Here is a 19,993-nt window from a genome sequence, read left to right as displayed (position 1 = left end):
TTATTGACTGTAGGAGGCAGAAAAACTGGCCCCCAGAGATAGAGTCACTTCTTAGTCCTTAGAACCTGAGACCATTGGCTCGGGTGGCAAAAGATGTAATTAAGTCAAGAATCTAGAGAGAAGTAGTTTAGCCTGGATTATCTAGATGGGCCCATAAATACAATTACATGTATCCTGATAAGAGTGCTGCACTCAATATGCCAGCAGATTTGGAAAACTCAGCAGTGGCCACAGGACTGGAAGAGGTCAGTCTTCATTCCAATCCCAAAGAAAGGCAATGCCAAAGAATGCTCAAACTACCGCACAATTGCACTCATCTCACACGCTAGTAAAGTCATGCTCAAAATTCTCCAAGCCAGGCTTCAGCAGTATGTAAACCGTGAACTCCCAGATGTTCAAGCAGGTTTTAGAAAAGGCAGAGGCACCAGAGATCAAATTGCCAACATCCGCTGGATCATGGAGAAAGCAAGAGAGTTTCAGAAAAACATCTATTTCTGCTTCATTGACTATGCCAAAGCCTTTGACTGTGTGGATCACAATAAACTATGGAACATTCTGAAAGAGATGGGAATCCCAGACCACCTGACCTGCCTCTTGAGAAACCTGTATGCAGGTCAGGAAGCAACAGTTAGAACTGGACATGGAACAACAGACTGGTTCCAAATAGGAAAAGGTGTACGTCAAGGTTGTATATTGTCACCTTGCTTATTTAACTTATATGCAGAGTACATCATGAGGAATGCTGGCCTGGAAGAAGCACAAGCTGGAATCAAGATTGCTGGGAGAAATATCAATAACCTCAGATATGCAGATGACACCACCCTTATGGCAGAAAGTGAAGAGGAACTCAAAAGCCTCTTGATGAAAGTGAAAGAGGAGAGTGAAAAGGTTGGCTTGAAGCTCAACATTCAGAAAACAAAGATCATGGCATCTGGTCCCATCACTTCATGGGAAATAGATGGAAAAACAGTGGAAACAGTGTCAGACTTTATTTTTCTGGGCTCCAAAATCACTGCAGATGCTGATTTCGGCCATGAAATTAAAAGACGCTTGCTCCTTGGAAGGAAAGTTATGACCAACCTGGATGGTATGTTGAAAAGCAGAGACATTACTTTGCCAACCAAGGTCCGTCTAGTCAAGGCAATGGTTTTTCCCGTGGTCATGTATGGATGTGAGAGTTGGACTGTGAAGAAGGCTGATCGCCGAAGAATCGATGCTTTTGAACTGTGGTGTTGGAGAAGACTCTTGAGAGTCCCTTATACTGCAAGGAGATCCAACCAGTCCATTCTAAGGGAGATCAATCCTGGATGTTCATTGGAAGGACTGATGCTAAAGCTGAAACTGCAATACTTTGGCCACTTCATGCGACGAGTTGACTCACTGGAAAAGACTCTGATGCTGGGAAAGGTTGGGGGTGGGAGGAGAAGGGGACGACGGAGAATGAGATGGCTGGATGGCATCACCGACTCTGTGGACATGGGTTTGAGTGTACTCCGGGAGTTGGTGATGGACAGGGAGGCCTGGCGTGCTGTGATTCATGGGGTCGCGGAGAGTCGGACACGACTGAGCGACTGAATGAACTGAACTGAACTGATAAGAGGACTACAGGAGACTGGAGACAAAGGAGGAGACACAGATACACACAGAGAAGATGCAAAGACAGAGGAAGAGACAGAAGAGATACAGCCACAAGCCAAGGAACGCTGGCAGCCACCAGAGGAAGCTGAAAGGGGAAAGAGATTGTCCCGATGCAGCTAGAAGCTGGTATGCTGTGAAAAAGAAAACGAGATTCACCCCTAAAGTCTCTGGAGGGCGTATGATCCTATGATACATTGATTCTGGATTTCTGACTCCAGAACTGTGAAAAAATATATTCCTGTTTTTTTTTTTTAAGACTACTTTTTTTAATGTGGACCATTTTTAAAGTCTTTATTGAATGTGTTACAATATTGCTTCTGTTTTATGTTTTGGTTTTTTTGGCTTAAGATGTGGGATCTTGGATCCTCGACCAGGGATCAAACCTGCATACCCTGCATTGGAAGTCTAAGCCTTTTTTGAAACGCTATGTGTTAATTTTGTAAAACTGTTTGTTTTGTACTGGGGTATAGCCAATTAACAATGTTGTAATAGTTTCAGGGGAGTGGCAAAGGGACTCAGCTATACATATACACCTATCCATTCTCCCCCAAACTGGAAGTTGAAGTCTTAATCACTAGGCCAGCCAGGGAAGTCCCCACACCTGTTGCTTAAAGCAAACCAAGGTTGTGGGCATTTGTCACAGCAGCCACCGCAAATGAATATACTCACTGCGTCCCTGGCCCACCCTGCACTGCAGGGTCTACATTGAAAACGTGGGAGCCTGGACAGTTGCAGTGCTGACGAGCAAGATGATCTATGAGGTGCTTGGCGTGGTTCCTGGAATTATGTAGGTGCCACCGCACGTGCTGTGGAGGTTCAGAACAAAGGGGCCAGAGCCAGGCTCTGTGTCACCACTTCTAACCGAGGCAGGCGACTTAGGATTGGTGGTGGTAGTGATGGTGTGGGGCTGGACGAGATGATTTAAGGGAAGATTTAAAATAGGCTTGGTATGCAGCAAGTGCTTGCTATCTGCTACCTAAGGTTATTTTTATTACCATTACTACCACCACCGCTCAGTATTAGCCTGCTCAGTCTGCTATAACCAAATACCACAGACTGGGTGGGTTTAAGCAACAGACATTTATTTTCTCACAGTTCAGGAGCGACAAGTTCACAATCAAGGTGTCAGCAAGGTGGTTCTCTGCTGAGGCCTCTCTCCCTGCCTTGCAGACGGCCACCCTGTGTCCTCGCATGGACTTTCCTCCATGTGCCTGCATCCCCAGTGTCTCTCTGTCCAAACTTCCTCTTCTTATAAGGACACTAGTCATATTGCATGAGGGTCCACTCGAATGAGCTCGTTTTAACTCAGTCACCTCTTCAAAGTCCCTATGTTAAAATGTTGCTGCTGCTGCTGCTAAGTCACTTCAGTCGTGTCCGACTCTGTGTGACCCCATAGACAACAGCCCACCAGGCTCCCCTGTCCCTGGGATTCTCCAGGCAAGAACACTGGAGTGGGTTGCCGTTTCCTTAAAATGTTACGTTGGCCAAAAAGGCTTGTTTGGTTTTTTTCCCGTAAGACGTTACAGAAAAATCTGAATGAACGTTTTGGCCAACCCAACACAATCACATTCTAAGGTACTAGGGACTGGATCTCATCATACAAATTCTAAGGGGACACAATCCAGCTACAACCACCGCTGCCACCACCACCATCATCACTGTCAACATCACAAAACCTTCTTTGCCTAAAGTCTCTGAGTTACAGAAACCACAGTGTTTTAGTAGATGCTCTCTCTGAAGGACCAATGAGGCTAACGCTTAGGAAAATAGGCTTCTAGAATGATTTAAGCAGTTACGTTTTGGGTGCTTTTCAGTTATCTGGAAAGCCAGAGTCCTGCGTCCATGAAGCATGAGGCAGTTAGAGGGTTACTGGGTGCTGTCACTGGCCTTGCTCTCCCCCAGGCTCACTGCATGGGGTTTCTTTGGAAACTCAGGACCTACAATGTGTATCTTGGAGAAGAATGTGGTGTCTTGCCTTTTCCTCCCGGCTTCTAGGGCCAGAGCACAGGGAGGGGGCGAAGCCTATGGGCTGGGCCAGTGGGTAGAGAAGGTGGTATACCTAGCGGAAATGCAAATGAATTCTATTGGACTAAGGCTCCGACCCTGACCCTCGGCTCTGAAAAGGGAAGTAGGATCATGGCAAAACTTGAAGTGGGTGGCTTATAATGACTCTGAGGCTTCCAGGAAAAAGCCATTCTGAAGGTAAATGACAAAGAAATCAAACAAACCTGGGTACTCAGTCCGATGTGGCCGCCCAGAAAACAGAAAACAGGAGAAACCCATTCTCAGGGAAACCAGACAGACAGCTCACCTGATAGGTCCCCTCAGCCCCACCCAGGTGCCCCTGAAGGCGGGAAGCCCAGCGTGGAGCTCCTCCCCTGGGACACAAACACAGAGATGAAGAGCCAATGACCTTCCACACCCTCAGCATTTAGATACCGTCATTCAACTCCACCCATCCATTCTCTCAACGATGGCCAGAGCAATCTTGACAATGATGACCACGGAGAATGATGGCATATTCCCTGAGGGCAAAGACAGGGACAGCACTTGACATGCATTATCTTGGTGCCTCTGAAATGAATTCAGGGAGTCTAGACCCAAGACCTTTTGTGATTAGGTTAGAATAGAAAATATCAGAGTGCACCCATTTGGGGGAAACGTGCATATTACACATTTACTGAGACTAAACATATCAGTATTTCCTACTGTCAACATGTTAGAAAGCCCCTGAAAAAGACACATGTTCATTGTAGCCCAGTGTTCACTGTAGCCCTATTTACAATGGCTGCAACATAGAGACAAGGCAGATGTCCACTGACAGATGACAGGATAAAGAAGCTGTGGTACAGATACACAGTGGAGTACTGCTGCTGCTGCTGCTAAATCACTTCAGTCGTGTCCGGCTCTGTGTGACCCCGTAGACGGCAGCCCACCAGGCTGCCCTGTCCCTGGGATTCTCCAGGCAAGAACACTGGAGTGGGTTGCCATTTCCTTCTTCAATGTGTGAAAGTGAAGTCGCTCAGTTGTGTCCGACCCCTAGCGACCCCATGGACTCCAGGCCTCCATCCATGGGATTTTCCAGGCAAGAGTACTGGAGTGGCCTGCCATTGCCTTCTCCAGTGGAGTACTACTCAGCCCTAAAAACGAACGCTTTGAGTCAGTTCTAATGAGGAGGATGAACCTAGAGCCCATTATGCAGAGAAAGAAAGAGAAAAACAAATAGCATATATTAACGCATATATATGGACTCTAGAAAGATGGTACCAATGAACCTGTTTGCAGGGCACTAAAGGAGATCAATCCTAGGTGTTCATTGGAAGGACTGATGCTAAAGCTGAAACTCCAATACTTTGGCCACCTGATGCGACGAGTTGACTCACTGGAAAAGACTCTGATGCTGGGAAGGATTGGGGGCTGGAGGAGAAGGGGACGACAGAGAATGAGATGGCTGGATGACATCAGCGACTCTGTGGACATGAGTTTGAGTGAACTCCGGGAGTTGGTGATGGACAGGGAGGCCTGGCGTGCTGTGATTCATGGGGTCGCAAAGAGTCGGTCACAACTGAGAGACTGAACTGAACTGAACTGAACTGAATGGAGACTCAGACACAGAGAACAGACTTGTGGATACGGAGGAGGGAAGAAGAGGGTGGGAATGAATGGACAAAGTAGTATTGAAATATATACACCACCATGTGTAAAATAGACAGCCAATGAGAATTTGCTGTGTGACTCAGAGAAGTCAAACTGGGGCTCTGTGACAACCTAGAGGGGTGGGATGGGGTGGAGGTGGGAGGGAGGGTCACGAGAGCGGGGACACGTGTATACCCACGGCTGATGCATGATGACGTGTGGCATAGAGCAACACAGTACTGTAAAGCAAGTATCCTTCAATTAAAAATAAATATATTTTTAAAAATGCTTGAAAGCCCTGTGTGCTCTCATCTTCCCCATCTTACAGAGAAGGAAATGGACATGCTGCTTTGAACAAGGACCCAACACCCCAGGGCCTGCAATGCTCACAGAGCTGTTGCTTCAGTGCTTTCAAAGGCTCCCCACAGGTCTTAGAACAAATCCCCACACCCCACCCTCACAGTCTCACCTCCCTTCACTCTGCACACCAGCTTCCTTTCGTCTCCTCTAATGCTACCTGCTCTCTCCTGCCCCAGGACCTTTGCACGCGCTGCGCCCTCTCTGTAAAATAGTTCCTACTCACTCACCCAGGCTCAAACCTGCACACCCTTTATCACCTAAACCCCACTTGCTCAGACAGATCCTACTCCTTCTCCCCTCCGCCCCGATCAGGTCGCACCACCCACAGAGCACCCTCCTCACCAGGGACCAGTTTCGTGGAGGACAGTTTTTCCATGGATGGGGGCAGGGGATGTTTGGGGGTGGTTCAAGTTCATTACATCTATTGTGTACTTTATTTCTATTATTATTACATCAGATCCACCTTAGATCATCAGGCATCCGATCCCAGAGGCTGTGGACCCCAGAATAAATCACTACAGAAGTATTTCTTATTGTTTCCGTGAGGTCCAGAAGGGCAGGGACTATGTCTACTCTGTCCTCAAGTGCATCCCGAGGGCAGTATAATGCAAGAGTTCCACAGATACTTGATGAATGAGCAAATGAACCCGCCAGAGAGTGATAGTCTTGCTGGGAGACACAGAAACCATAAACAAGTATCAGCTGAGGATTCCGATACCTCAAATTACAGACAGCTTTACTGTACGAAAACAGCCTAGTATTGAAATCTGACAAGCCTGGGTTCAAATGCAACCTCTACAATGTATTAGCTGGGTGACCTGGATAAATGACTCAACCTCTCTGAATCTGTTTCCTCATCTGTCAAGTGAATGTGATATTTATCTCAACGTTGTTAGCATTAAATGAGGCAACCTAGATCATGGCCTCACCCATAGTAGGAGACCCCGTAACTGGACCTAGTATTAAATGTTTATAGAACATTGCTCTCCACGAAGCCTCCATAGGTTCCCAAAGGTGACATCCAGTCATGGTGTGGGGTTTGATGGAGCGCAGTCTGGGGCAACTGCCATGGAGGGAAATTTGACAAGATCTACAACCTGGTGGCTTATATGGTAAAGAATCTGGCTGCAATGCGGGAGACCCGGGTTCGATCCCTGGGTTGGGAAGATCCTCTGGAGAAGGAAATGGCAACCTACTCCAGTATTCTTGCCTGGAGAATCCCATGGACAGAGGAGCCTGGCAGGATACTGTCCATGGGGTCACAGTCACATATGACTAAGCGACTAACACACACAAAATGACGAAGGCTGTATCCTTGGACACAGCAACACTACTTCCAGGGATGTTACTCTGGGCATGTCGAGTGGCTTCTAAAACCAGAGCTTTTCTACAGCCTTCTTTACAACAGCCATGGGTCAGGAAGACCCTAAATGCTCAGCCCCGAGGACTGGTTCTGTCAACTACGGTGTCCCATATGCTGGGACCTAAGAAAGAAGGGTCAACAAACTTCATGCACTGACTGGGGTGCTCTCCAGGGACTCTCTGAATGAAGCGTGTTAAAAAGCTAAACATAGAATCATGTGTTTGTTAGGCTCCCATCTACATAAAAAAGATGAAAAAGCATATTTGCATATTTCACTAAATGAGCATAAAGTACCTCTGAAAAGACAAACCAGAAACTGGTAACCCTGGTTTTTCCCAGGAAGGAAGCTGGGTGGCGGGAACACAGTGGGGAGCACTTTTCTCTATAAACCCTTATGTACTTTTAAAATTTTAAACATGAAAATGTATTACTTTTTCAAATAAATAAGTAAAAACAAGTGACTCCCCCCCCACTTCCCTCCCCTTCTCAAAAGTCAAAAACAACATAGCTTACACGATTTGTTCAAAGTCACTCAGCTCTTAGAAGTCAGGATTCAAACTGGGCTCCTGATCCCCAGGGCAGCGCTCTATCAATTACCACTCATTCATTCAATACAAATTTATTTATTTAGCATTTATTCTACAATAGCAGCTGCCTTGTGGAGGGATACATGGGCCAGAAAATAAACCCTGGTAAGAAAAGATGAAAGGGAGAACCAATTTCTTTCCATCTTTGCATCATGCATCACAAACCATCCCAAATGGCTGAGCCTAAAAAATCCCAAAAAGTGGACAGAAACCACCCAGGTTAAAGGAGGCGTCCACAGACCAATCCAATCTGGATTTTGCCATCTAAGGATAAAAGACCAGCTGTCCCAGATCTGAAGTTTTCAAGAGAAGCCCCAAATCCAGACCTATTAAAATGTTTAAATCACTCAATGTGTAAGAGTTGGAAACTAATTCACCAGGCGGACTAACCTTAGGGGCCTCACATAACCCTTCCCAGCTGGGGCAATAGTAAAGAATCTGCCTGCCAATACAGGGGCTGCAGGAGATCCGTGGGTCAGTCGGGAAGATCCCCTGGAATAGGAAATGGCAACCCACTCCAGTAGTCTTGCCTGGACAATCCCATGGACAGAGGAGCCTGGTGGGTTACAGTCCATAGAGTCACAAAGTCAGACTCGACTAAAGCAACTTAGCACACATATGGGTCTGTGACCTTTATTTTATCTTATCGTAGCTATGGCCACCAGCCTTCTCACACTTTACACCCAGAGCCTAATCAGGGTATAATGTAAGCCCGCACTACCCAGCCACTGTGGCCTTAGATAAGTAACTTCCCTTCCTTAGATCTATTGATTTCTCAGTTAAGTAAGAGACTTGCTGATGGCCATGGACTTGATGGTAGCTCAGACGGTAAAGCGTCTGCCCGCAATGCGGGAAACCTGGGTTTGATCCCCAGGTCGGGAAGATCCCCTGGAGAAGGAAATGGCAATCCACTCCAGTACTCTTGCCTGGAAAATTCCATGGATGAAGGAGCCTGGTAGGCTACAGTTCATGGGATCGCAAAGAGTCAGAGACGACTGAGCAACTTCACTGGATGCTAACCTCTTAGCATTGCCAGCCATGTATTCAACCCCTACCTGTGAGGCCCACATAACTAGGCACCTCTGACAGACCAGGAGGGGGATTAGACCCTGACACAGTGCAAACGCAGAACCAGCCCTCAGCCTTCTGTCATCTCCCACTTGCCGTAGCATCTAACTGGGCAGCCTCTTAACTAACCAGCTCTCTCTTATCTCACCCTTACTCCATCCTTGACTCCTCAGTGGAGCCACAAGCACCCTCTCCTCCCCTCCACATGACATACACACCCAGATGCACTCTTCAAACAGGGCCAGTCAGCAGCCCCTGAGATTTCACTAAAAGAAGCACATAGCAAACAAGGCCTGCTAAGCCAACCTAGGAAACCAAATCTGAACTACCTGGCGCCCGGACGTTTTTAAGAACAGTAGGACCATTTTCCAGATCAATTGCTTCCCATGACAATTTTCCTCATGTTGGTGCTGGTAAGAATATGCTAACCATCATCAGAGGCTGGCCCAGATGGTGGGGTAAAGGTGAGCCTCTGTGAGCAACTATCATCTCAGTCCATTTCTGCCCTAAACCAATGAGGCAGTTTTTATTATTTTCATTTTGCAGAGGAAGAAACTGAAGCCTGGGAATTAACTTGCCCAAAGTCAGAAGACTAGTTAAGTGGGACCAAAAGTCAAATCCCACCTGATTCCATGACCTGAGCCCCCAACGCTCTGTTTGAACAGGTCTGCCACATGGACACCTGCCATACTTCCCTTCTCAGCCACTGCCAACAGCTTCTCACCCGGTTCAGGCAGCCGGTGTGCACTGTCCCTTACAGGAAGGAGGTTTTTGTTTCTTCATAGTCCCTTCAAGAGAGCTGAAGTCATTGTGCTTGTTTACTTGTTCACAGTCTGACTGGCCCTGAGAGCACGTAAGTTCTTTAAAGACGTGTGAGAGCTGGCTGGACTCGCTCACTCTCGTATCCTGCTATGAGCACAGTGCTATGCACATAAAAGATGCCCAGGAAATAAGGTTAAATATTGGGATGAAATGTGGACCTCCAGGCCAGCAAGTGGAACAACCCTTCCATTTCTGAAAGTGAAAGTGTTAGTCGGTCAGTCACGTCCCACTCTTCGCAACCCCATGGATCACAGCCCGCCAGGCTCCTCTGTCCATAGGATTCTCCAGGCAAGAACACTGGAGTGGGGAGCCATTCTCCAAGGGATCTTCCCAATCTGGGGATTGAATCTGGGTCTCCTGCATTGCAGATTCTTCACCATTTGAGCCAAGAACACACAAGGGACCAGAAAAATACCCTTCCTCCTGCTTGAACTGGGGTTCACCTTAGCAGCACTGGACCTAGGCCACATAGGCAAGAAGTCCTGGGTCTGCCTGCTGGTCAGTGGAACCTACAAGCACAGCAGAGGAAGGCGCCGGCAGCAGGACATGGCACTTATTTGGATTAAGGCCCACCTTTGCAATTTGTAGGAGACAAAAACCAGTGGGAGACAGACATTCTCACAAACAAGAAAATGTCAGGAGTCAAGTTTGGACTATGGAACAAGTTCAACAGGAAGAATGAGACAACTTTCTCAGTCCTCTGCTGGAAATCAGACGCAGACGGAAGAGTCTGGGAGTCCGAATTTGTGCAAGAGTAAATATTGGCACAAACAGGATGCAAGCGCCTATTTCTCTCTGCTTCACAAGGTTGGCAAAATGTCCCCAGAACTCAGAGCACTGACAATCCCGATCCATCCAGAAATAACTATTTCATTCCAGCATCATCACCCAGGCCTGCCAGTCACGATATAATCAACAGAAAAATCCCCTCCTGTGATACAAGTCAAACAAAACTGTGGGGAATAACCACACCTCTTACTTACTCCTCTCGAAGCCCCACTTTAAGTATCAAATTTCTTGGAGTGCAAATTGTTTGGGTGTGGCCCATAAATGCCATCCAGAGTGATTCTGCCGTGCCTCCCAGATAATAAACTGAAAAGTCTAGACACCAGTGGTTGCTGAGACTGACCATGCATGATGTCAGCAACTACATTGCTGACATGGAACATACATAAAACCCTGAGGGGTGACAGAGCGGTCAGAAGCTACTGTCTGGCAGCCAGCAAGAGTTTTCAGTATGGGGAAATGTATTCTAGAATAACATGTGTGATTTATTAAAAATTAGCTTCACTCTCTCATGGCAGGAACAAGATGGAGTACTTTCTCATAAGAAAAGGAGACGAAGGGAAAGGGCTCTTCTCCCATGTCGTGGGGCCAAGTGCAAAGAGCACTGGAGAGAATCAGGAGCCTGAAGAGGCTCTTGGGATCTGATCATTTCAGGGAGGTCATGAGTTCGATTCAAGTTCATGTAACAGCCACATGTTAGAAGGGCTGCTGTGTGCCAGGATCTCAGCAGGAAAAAACTGTTCGGGACTAGGAAGATTGGAGTATCTGCCCCCAAGGGGCTCAGGGGCTCACAGGAAATACTCAAAAGTAATCCTATAAATGCACTATTACACCAACGGCTGTAATTGAAGATGGACGGTTGAGACAAGACGGAGGCAGAAAGATTAAATCGCCTTCTCCAGTTACAAAGCAAAGCTAATGAAAGGTCAACCGAAAAATACATGCTTTCCTTTTTCTTGTCTGTTTCTCTAAAGAATATGGGCGCTGGACACTGGGAAGCAAATTTGGGGAAGAAAAAAACACATTTTCATAGGTAAAGCTCAACAGGTACCCTTTTAAAATCTGGCAAGGATGGGACCAAATATTACACTTTAATAAATATCAGTAAGCACCCGCTATCCAGAGCGCGAAGAAGAGCCAGATGTGGTCCTATCAATAATAAAGAAAAGAGAAAAAAGGAACAGGAATTTGGTCATGATTAAAGAAAAACACAGGAAGGCCTAAAAGCACTGATGGCAAACAACTCAATGCCTATAGTGGCCCAAGGCAGAGAACACACCCAGGCTTGGGAGGCCCAGGTGGGGACCACAGCAGACTAAAGAGAACCCTCAGTCTTCTTTCTATTTCTTAAAGAAAAGCTGGAAGCCCGAGTTTACATGTCAAATCTCCCAATGTTCAAATACTGGAGCAAATAATCTTTTTTTTTTTCAAAACAGGACATTTCTGATGCCAAAGTCTGCCCCCTGGACTGCCAGTTTGAGGCCCTTTGCCTTAAAGAGTGACTACAGAAAAACAAGTATAGTTCCTAACTGCCAGGGCCAGAGGAATAACGAAGAAAGAGTGTGATGGTCACTCAGGGAGGCCTGTAGGAAGATGAATCCAGTCCTGGGAAAAATAATCGAACCAGTAAAATAAAACTTCAGAGGCCTGTGGTATACCGCTCACCACGGACACCTGCACATAGTCAGCTTTAGGGATCTGTGGGTTCTGAGCCCTCGAATACAAAGGACCAAGTGTAAAGACCTGAGCATCCTTGGATTTCAATCCAGGGAAGAGAGACCTCCTGCACCAGTTTCCTACAGATACCAAGGGAGGACTAGTTTCTAAAGCTCATTTTCACGTTCACCTCGTCTGATCCCCCCAACAACTCTCAGAAGTAGGCCTCATTATGACCCCTATCTTAGAAGTAAAGAGTTTCTGGTTCAGAGGCCAGAGAAGGAACTTGTCTCCTGTCCCACAGTTATGAAAGGGCAATAGCACCAGGACTCAAGTCTGGGATGAGTACATTTGCATAATTTCCAAGAGAAGAACTCCAGGCTATCCTGATGTACAGCCAGCCTTGACAGCACCGGTCTAGCAAAAACTAATGTTCTTAACCAAGGGTGATCTTGCCCCCATCTCCTCCCAAGGGAGCCATTCAGCAATGTCTGGAGGTATTTTTGGCTGCTATACTGTGGGGAGGTGTGGAGGGTACCACAAGCATCTAGCAGATAGAGGTCAAGGATGCTGTTAAACATTCTACAGCACATAGGACAGCTTCCTATGACAAAGAACTATCTAGCCCCAAGTGTCAATATGGATAAGGTTAAGACCCTGGTCAGACTCTAGTGCCTGGCTACTTAACTTGAGACCTGAGAATCAGCAGAATTGGCATCACTTGGGAGCTTGTTAGACACTCAGGCCCCAACACACACCCACTGAATCATATTCTGTGGTTTAACAAGATCCCTGGGTGACCTGCATATACCTGGAGAAGCACAGCCCTAGACCAGGCTTCCTTGGCCAGGTCGGAATTTTAGCATAGGAAGGAACCTTCACAGGAGACCAATCGCATTATTTTGTAGACAGCAACAGTGAGCAACTGGCCCCGGGTCAGACAGCTTGCCCACGGCAATCTCTGATCTCAAATCCAGGTCAATCCAGATCTCAAATCCCTGTCCTGCACTATCTCCAGGACCAACATATGGCCTCTTTGTACAACTCTCTCGTCTGCAAAGTTGATACTGACCTTTGGGGGTGTCTTGGGGACTTTTCTGAAGCCTGAAAGGAATCGATTATCCTGATGGCTGAGATTTTTTTAAATGATCTCAGAACGCTGCATGGGATAACCGTGTTCATCCACCACTTTTTCCGGCAGATATTTTACAATGAAAGTGGCCACACAGCTGCCACAGTGGTGGACTCCAGTGGCCAGCAAGTAGCAGAGTTCTCCAAAATGATGGCAGCAGCTGACGCGGTCTTCCCCAACGACACCTGGGGAATAATGCTGAACCCGTTCCAGAGGAGTATTTAGAATTCAACGACAAGCGTAAAAGGATTTACACAGAGGATTTACGCAGCTGAGGTCACGAGCAGGTTGTAACAGGGTTTGAGGCAGCTTAGTTCAGAATAATACAGATGCACATCAGAGTCCTTGCTGGATTTTTGCCCCCAGTCCTTGGGAAGAAGAGGAAAACAAATTCCTTCACGTATTCTCCCAGGCTCAGCTAAATGGACATATATTCTAGTTCCTGAATGGCCAAGGCAGTCCCAAGCGGTCCCTTAATCCTAGTATTTGCTAGAAACAAGCGTTGTCACAGATGCCTTCAACAAAACACAGAACTTGGCCTGTGTCCAGAAGAGCCAGCAAAGTTGAAGAAAGTTCTGTAACAAATGAGGAGAGAAGCAAGAAACTGAAGGTGTTGCTCGTGCTGAGTACGTGAGAGAAATCTCCTATTTCCCCCCAAAATTAAGGTGAGGTGCACTTAAGTTAGACGTAAGTACATGCTTTTTGGAGCCTATGATTATATGCAAAATAAATCATACAAATAATTATGAGAGGCCTGGTGGGCTTCCATCTAAGGGGTCACACAGAGTCGGACACGACTTAAGTGACTCAGCAGCAGCAGCAGCAGCAGTTTGGCCATTGGCAAGGGGTAGATGTTGACCTGGTTTTTCCAGAGGCCATGGTCAAGAGGGAGAGGGATCTCAGGGTGAGTCCCATGGCTCTCCAGGACCCTCTGGGCACAGTTCACTCATAAGGGTGAGGTGAGTGAGGTATCTCTCTCAGGGCCATGCCCTTGACGGCTCACTCACCTCACCCTAGTGCGTGTGTGCGCGCGTGCATGTGTGTGTGTGTGCTCAGTCGCTTCAGTCATGTCCAACTCTTTGCGACCCTATGGACTGTAACCAGCTAGGCTCCTCTGACCATGGGGATTTTCCAGGCAAGAATACTGGAGTGGGTTGCCATTTCCTCCTCCAGGGGATCTTCCCAACCCAGGGATGGAACCTGCGTCTCCTGTGGCTCCTGCATTGCAGGCGGACTCTTTACTGCTGAGCCACCAGGGAAGACCCCAGCTCACTCAAGACCTAGCCTCAAAGCATACACACCACCCGTTTCCATAAAGAACATTCATATTTTTGACTGAAAGCTTACACAGAGTAAAGGTGGTTGGTTTTCATTTTAAACCTAACCTTTAACTACAGAGAAAAATGAGCAAGCCATACTCCATCCCCAAAACCTCACCGAGGTGTCCTCACATTTCTGATAAAGAACTCAGCTAACTGACTTGCTCTCCAATCAGCACAGAACCAGCTAAACTGAGCGGCTAGCTTCTGCTTCATAACGAAGCCAGTTTATAATAATATCATTTATTATCCTGCTATAGAAATGGAATATTTTTAAAAGAGAGGAGACAGAGAATGTCCTCCACACATTTGAAGAATATTTTAAAAGCCCCCAAATCACCAGAATATGTTAGGCGTTGGAACTATCAGAGGGGGAAAAAAAAGTCAGCTTAAATTTAATAGACCGTTTAAATTCCTAGTTGACAGTAATTAAAGAGCAAGCAGTATTTCTTTAAACGGCTGCTAGACAGAACTTAATCCAATTTAGGTAATCACTAACCTTTACTATTTTTTTTTCTCTCTCTCCTCTAAATGGAATCCAAGGATTGATCTACAAAGGCCATAAACTGGCAAAGCATAAGAAAAGAATATTTAAAGAGAGGCAGACTGGGTGACTGGTACCTCAAAGAGCCAAGTCCAATTAAAATGGAAACAAGTCTGGGGCTCCCTAATTTAAATTGACTATAACCTGGGGCTTCTAACGAGGCTTCTTCACAGCAGAAGCCAGGCCAAGGGAGGTGGCGGTACTTCCTCCCCCGTTCTCCCGTTTCAGCACCTGTGGGGCAGGCTCATCACCAGGTCCTGCCCACCAGGGCGACAGCCAGCCCCTGCCAGACCAGCACCAGGAATTCTTACAGTCACAGTACCTCCTGGGCCTCTCTCCTTCTTCCATGGAATAACTGCTCTCAGAATCACCCAGACTGTCCCTTCTGTTCCTCCAGTGTTCACCCTGCCCCTGTGTTCTCATTTTAAAGCCACCGCACTGCTCTGATTCAGAAATTTCCATGGGAGCAACGAGGACCTTGAGACCCTGGGATCCTGGGTTCTTCACGGAACGCCTTCAAGGACACACATCAGAATGTGCTAGAAAGAACAAGGGGCTTGAGTTAACAGCTGTGTGACATCAGGAAAGTAATCAACCTCTCTGAGTCTTCATTTTTCACATCTGAAAATAGGGGAAAGAATATCTACCTGCTTGATTGTTGAGAGGTTCAAATACCATTACCATGACTGTGCCTAGCTCACGGTAACTGCCCAGTAAATTAGTTGGCTCCTTTAACTGTACATGTTTTAAGGTAAACCTTGAATCTCCAGCCCCTGCCCACACCATGAATTAACTCAAGTTCACCGCTGATGGCCCATCATTGTTTAGCGTCACTCAACCTTCTTCTTAGCTCCAAAGGGGACTCTTCCCTTGTAAAACAGTACCTTCTGCTCATCAGGATACCACTGTCTCTGTTCCCAAATTATTAAACTCATAGCCTGTACAAAACCCACAAAATATTTTATTCCCAACACTCAGCCACTGAAATAATAATTTATAATAAACGGTTAACAAATAATACTTTCTATAAGCATTGCTTTTAGCAGGAATTTAATTTTGCACATATAGAGGCAACTCTAGGGAACAAACTTTAAATGATGAACACAACACAGTTGAGATCTTTCAGAAGGCCTCACACTATTTCTCACATCAATTCTGTATCCATCTATCTCTGCAAAAAAAAAATAAGGTGGAAATGAAAAAAGGCTACAATTCAAGTTGCTGTGTATTCTACATGTACAAGGGCAGTACAAAAGGAATGACCACAGGAGACTATCCACATGTACACCTACAAATTCCCTAGGATAGAGAACTCATTAAGAAATCCACAAAGTCCTTATTGATTTCAATTTTCTACAGATGAATGGTCAAAATACTGCATGTACATTGTTAATAAACAAAGTGAAAATTATGACATTAGGTCTGGATCCCCAGAATGAAATTTTCAAATACCAGTGCAATGGTTTTTAAAGATAAGACAGGGATTTTTTTTTCCCCCAGTGACTGAGCCACTCTATGATATTTAAAAGAAAGAAAAGAGAAAAGCCACCAGTTAATCAACTAAAAAATGGTCTTATCAACAACTGAGGCCCTGAAAGACATCTTCAGAGCTGGCTGGCACTTCAAGGCTGGAGTAACAGATCTGGAACCCATTCTCAGCTCCACTCCAGGGTGTGTGTGCCTGTTATTGAGTCCAGGCTTGCTCTGCTTGCCGCACAGAGGTCAGTGAATCCAAGAGGCAAGGTGTTAAGGCAAGGAGCACGGCTTTATTTGGAAAGTCGCCTGACCAAGATGGCAGACTAATGTCTCAAAATAACCATCCCGTCAGAGTCTGGATGCCAGATTCTTTTATGCATCAGTGATGGGGGGTGGTGAGGAAACAAACTAAAAAGGCCATTTAATCTTGCAAGTATCTCCTAGAGTAGCAAGCCTCAAACAGGGTGATGTGTTAATGTCTTCCTTCCTGCCATCTACAGGTGGAGGAGTTCTGAATAAAGGCACTTTAACTTAACAGTCAAGCAGAGGGGCAGGATTCTCAGAGGCAGGCTATTATGTGTGATTATAATAACAAAAGAAATAGATCTAGCAGGGAAGAGTCAAAATTGATTCTTCCCTGTTATATGACTTTGGATTAAGCCTCAGTGGACTTATCTATGTCATGTGGAAATGATAGTACTTATCTCCTCATTTTTTGGATGCAGATTATATATCAAAGTTTCTTAGTGCAAGGTCTGATATAATACGACTTCAAGAGGTGTTTGTCCCACTCCCCTTTTATAAAATAAAGGCAAGATTTTTGATATGTTCAAATACAGACCATTGCTGAAATCTTACCCATGTGAAATAAAAACACAACCATGACCCTCTGGATCTGGAAGAAATTAAGTCTCTTCATTGAGAAATAAGCTTGTTTAAACTAAGTCCTCAAGAAATAACCGGGTCAAACAACCTTATTTCTAATACCTTTCTTTTTTTTACACTACTGACGGTTCTGGCTCTAACAAACGTCAATAGAATACTGAAAGGATGATGACGGTTTGGTTGAATAAAAGCAAAGACAACTTTGTGGATTAACCAAGCATTGTTTCCCTTATCTGCTACATTCTATAAAAACACTGAAGAGCACTCTTGGTCATATTTCCTGGGCTCAATACAACCAGAGAAGACCCACCAGCCAGGTTCCACAGAGAGGAGTGTTGCACTTTTCTTAGTCCTACTAGGAAACTCACAAGAGACTAAATTTAAAATGTGGCTAAATTAGTTCCTGCAAGTGCCATCTCGCCTTCTGATACAGGTGCTGTTCCTGTTGTCGGTTACAGGGCCTCTTGCCGCCGCCCCCAGCAATTTACTAGAGCACAGTTCCATGACATTTTGCAGCATGCAGGCCAGTGAAATGTCATGACTGCACCCACAGTGGTCAGGATCACTAACGGGAAGTAAAAAGGGCCACCTCTGAGGTTTGATCAGCAAGCACCCTTTCATGGGGAAAGTGGGGTGGGGTGGGGTGCAGAAGCTGGAGACAATCTGGAGCTGGTGTCCTTGACCACTTTGGTCCTTTGCAATGGGTCGTTTGGATCTGCACGCACCGTGGGGGCAATAGGTCTGGACCTCTACCCGGCAGGAATGTCTGGAGATTACAGCCCAGAACTTTTTCCAAGTGGGTCTCCGGAGCAGATGTGTCTCTGAGCCACCTCGCATGAGCCTTCCGTCTTGTGAGACGCATCGCAGTAATTGAAACCTTGCATACCGCAAGACTGCAGCGGTGTCTATAAATACTCACCGCCTTACTGCTGACCAACAAAACGCGGGCTCCCGGCACCGCGGGGGAATAGGCGGTGGCATGTGACCCAAAGCGGAGGCTAGGTAGAACAGGGGAAAACCCTATTGCCAACCAGGGAGGCACCCCAGAGCCGATTCCTGAAGCACGGTTTGCAAGTACAGAACCTGGTCTGATCCCGGGCGGCCGCCCCTAGGAACAAGGGGAGAAAGCTGGAACCAGAGAGTCGAGAGGCAGGAGTGAAGATTCCAGAGCGCCCCCCTGTGCTCGCAATGAGCTCTGCGTGCGCGCACAGTAGGCGCACAGGGGAAAGCCTCCCTAAAACGAGGGCGGGCGGGAAAGATGTAGCGGAAAGGGGACGCGGCTGGCAAGGAGGGCGGCCCGCCCCGCCGCGGTCTCCGCTGGCTGCTCCCCGGCCCGCCGCAGTCTGCGGAGCGCGCACTTCCAGCCGCGCTCGGGACAAAGCGGCTCCCTTCTTTGGCCTCCCCTCCCAAGCCTCTCTCCGAAGAGGAGGGGGAATTGTAGGAAAAGATGGGGTGTTCGGGGCGCCGAATCGCCCGCGCCCGAGTAGGGGCAGCTCTTGAGATCTACACCTCAAAGGGGAGAACGCGAGAGACCGACAAGCAAACTTTCTTTTTCGATCTCCAGGCACAGCCCGGGTCCCAGGATCGGCGGCATCCCTCGCCCACCCTAAGCCACCGACGCGGGGAACGTTCCTCCCCTCCCCTGCCCGCCACGGTGGTCGCGAGCCCCGTCCTCTGTGCCCGCCTGCAGCGTCGGATCCGAGGACCCTCAACCACGCGATGGCCCCCACCCGGCTGTCCCCCAAGCCCCCTCCGCGAGCCCCGCCGGCTTGTGCCCGGTGTGCCCGGCGATTGTGTTCTCAATCCCGTACTGAGCCTAAGACTCCAGCCCCTCCCGAGTCCCCTCGAGTCAACGCACCCCCGCAGCTCGCCTCCGCCCCGGACTCCGCGCGCCCGGGGAAAAGTTTCCGGTCTTCCCGAGAAAAGTTTTCTCACCCGCGAGCAATGAGCGACCTGGATGGCTCTGGCCACCGCGCGGCGCCCAGCTCCCTTTCCTCCCTCCTCCCCCGGCTCTGCGGGGTCCTGTCCAGCCTCCAGTCCTCCCCGGCGCGCGTTCACAATCGCGGTGGCGGCGGAGCTCCCGGACCCGAGCGGGTGACACGTTTCCCTCCTCGCTCATCTTACGACCTCCCCCTCCTCCTCCCACCGCCCCCCGCTCCTCCTCCTCCCACTTTTCCTGTCCTGTGCTCCTCGCTTGAGTTTCTCTCCAGCAGCCCGCACCCCACCCCACCTCACCCCATCCCAGGGCTCCTCCCCAGCAGCAACTCTCACCCTCCTAGGGACGGGGGGTGCAGGGGGAAGGGGTCGCCTGCACTTCGATCTAGTTCAGCAATTTCAGGAACTGCAACGTTTGAAAAGCTGGGGAGGATGCAACAGGTCATGGGAGCTTGGCGCTGCGCTTCCCTCACCAAGAGGAGACCCCCCCCCCCACTCCACCCAACCTCCACCCCCAAGAAAAGAAACTCTACCAGGATGCCAACGGGGTGATTCTAGGGCTCAGTGGAGGACTGGAGCCTGGGACTTCTGTCACTGCTTGAAGGGACAATCCTCAGGCGGCAGATTCCAGAAGTTAAGTGCATTAATGGAAATGTAATTCCAGTGAAGTCTCTAGATTTGGTAAACTTTTTTTTTTTTTAATTTCTCACTTCTCTTTCCAACTGAAGGTTTAGTGAATTGGAGGGTCCTTCAGAGTTTGAAACAACAGAAAGCCAACCGATCCCC

General features: G+C 47.6%; 1 protein-coding gene across 3 annotated transcripts in view; it reads right to left on the bottom strand.

The window, feature by feature from the left end:
- The window catches only part of PRR5L (proline rich 5 like), an 83,000-nt gene extending 63,634 nt beyond the window's left edge, over positions 1-19,366 (bottom strand). Inside the window, exon 1 of one of the 3 annotated variants that reach the window (XM_055423850.2) lies at positions 19,131-19,366. The gene's annotated coding sequence lies outside the window, so the exon portion shown is untranslated. The remainder of the gene's footprint in view (positions 1-19,130) is intronic. The other 2 variants (XM_088843255.1, XM_055423849.2) reach the window with 2 other exon arrangements.
- Between the last annotated feature and the right edge of the window lie 627 nt (positions 19,367-19,993).

This window comes from Moschus berezovskii, chromosome 14 (assembly GCF_049115385.1).
Source record: "Moschus berezovskii isolate FMDL1 chromosome 14, NW_MosBer_1.0, whole genome shotgun sequence".
NCBI classification, from domain to species: Eukaryota; Metazoa; Chordata; class Mammalia; order Artiodactyla; family Moschidae; genus Moschus; species Moschus berezovskii.
This window is presented reverse-complemented; position numbering and strand designations above follow the sequence as displayed.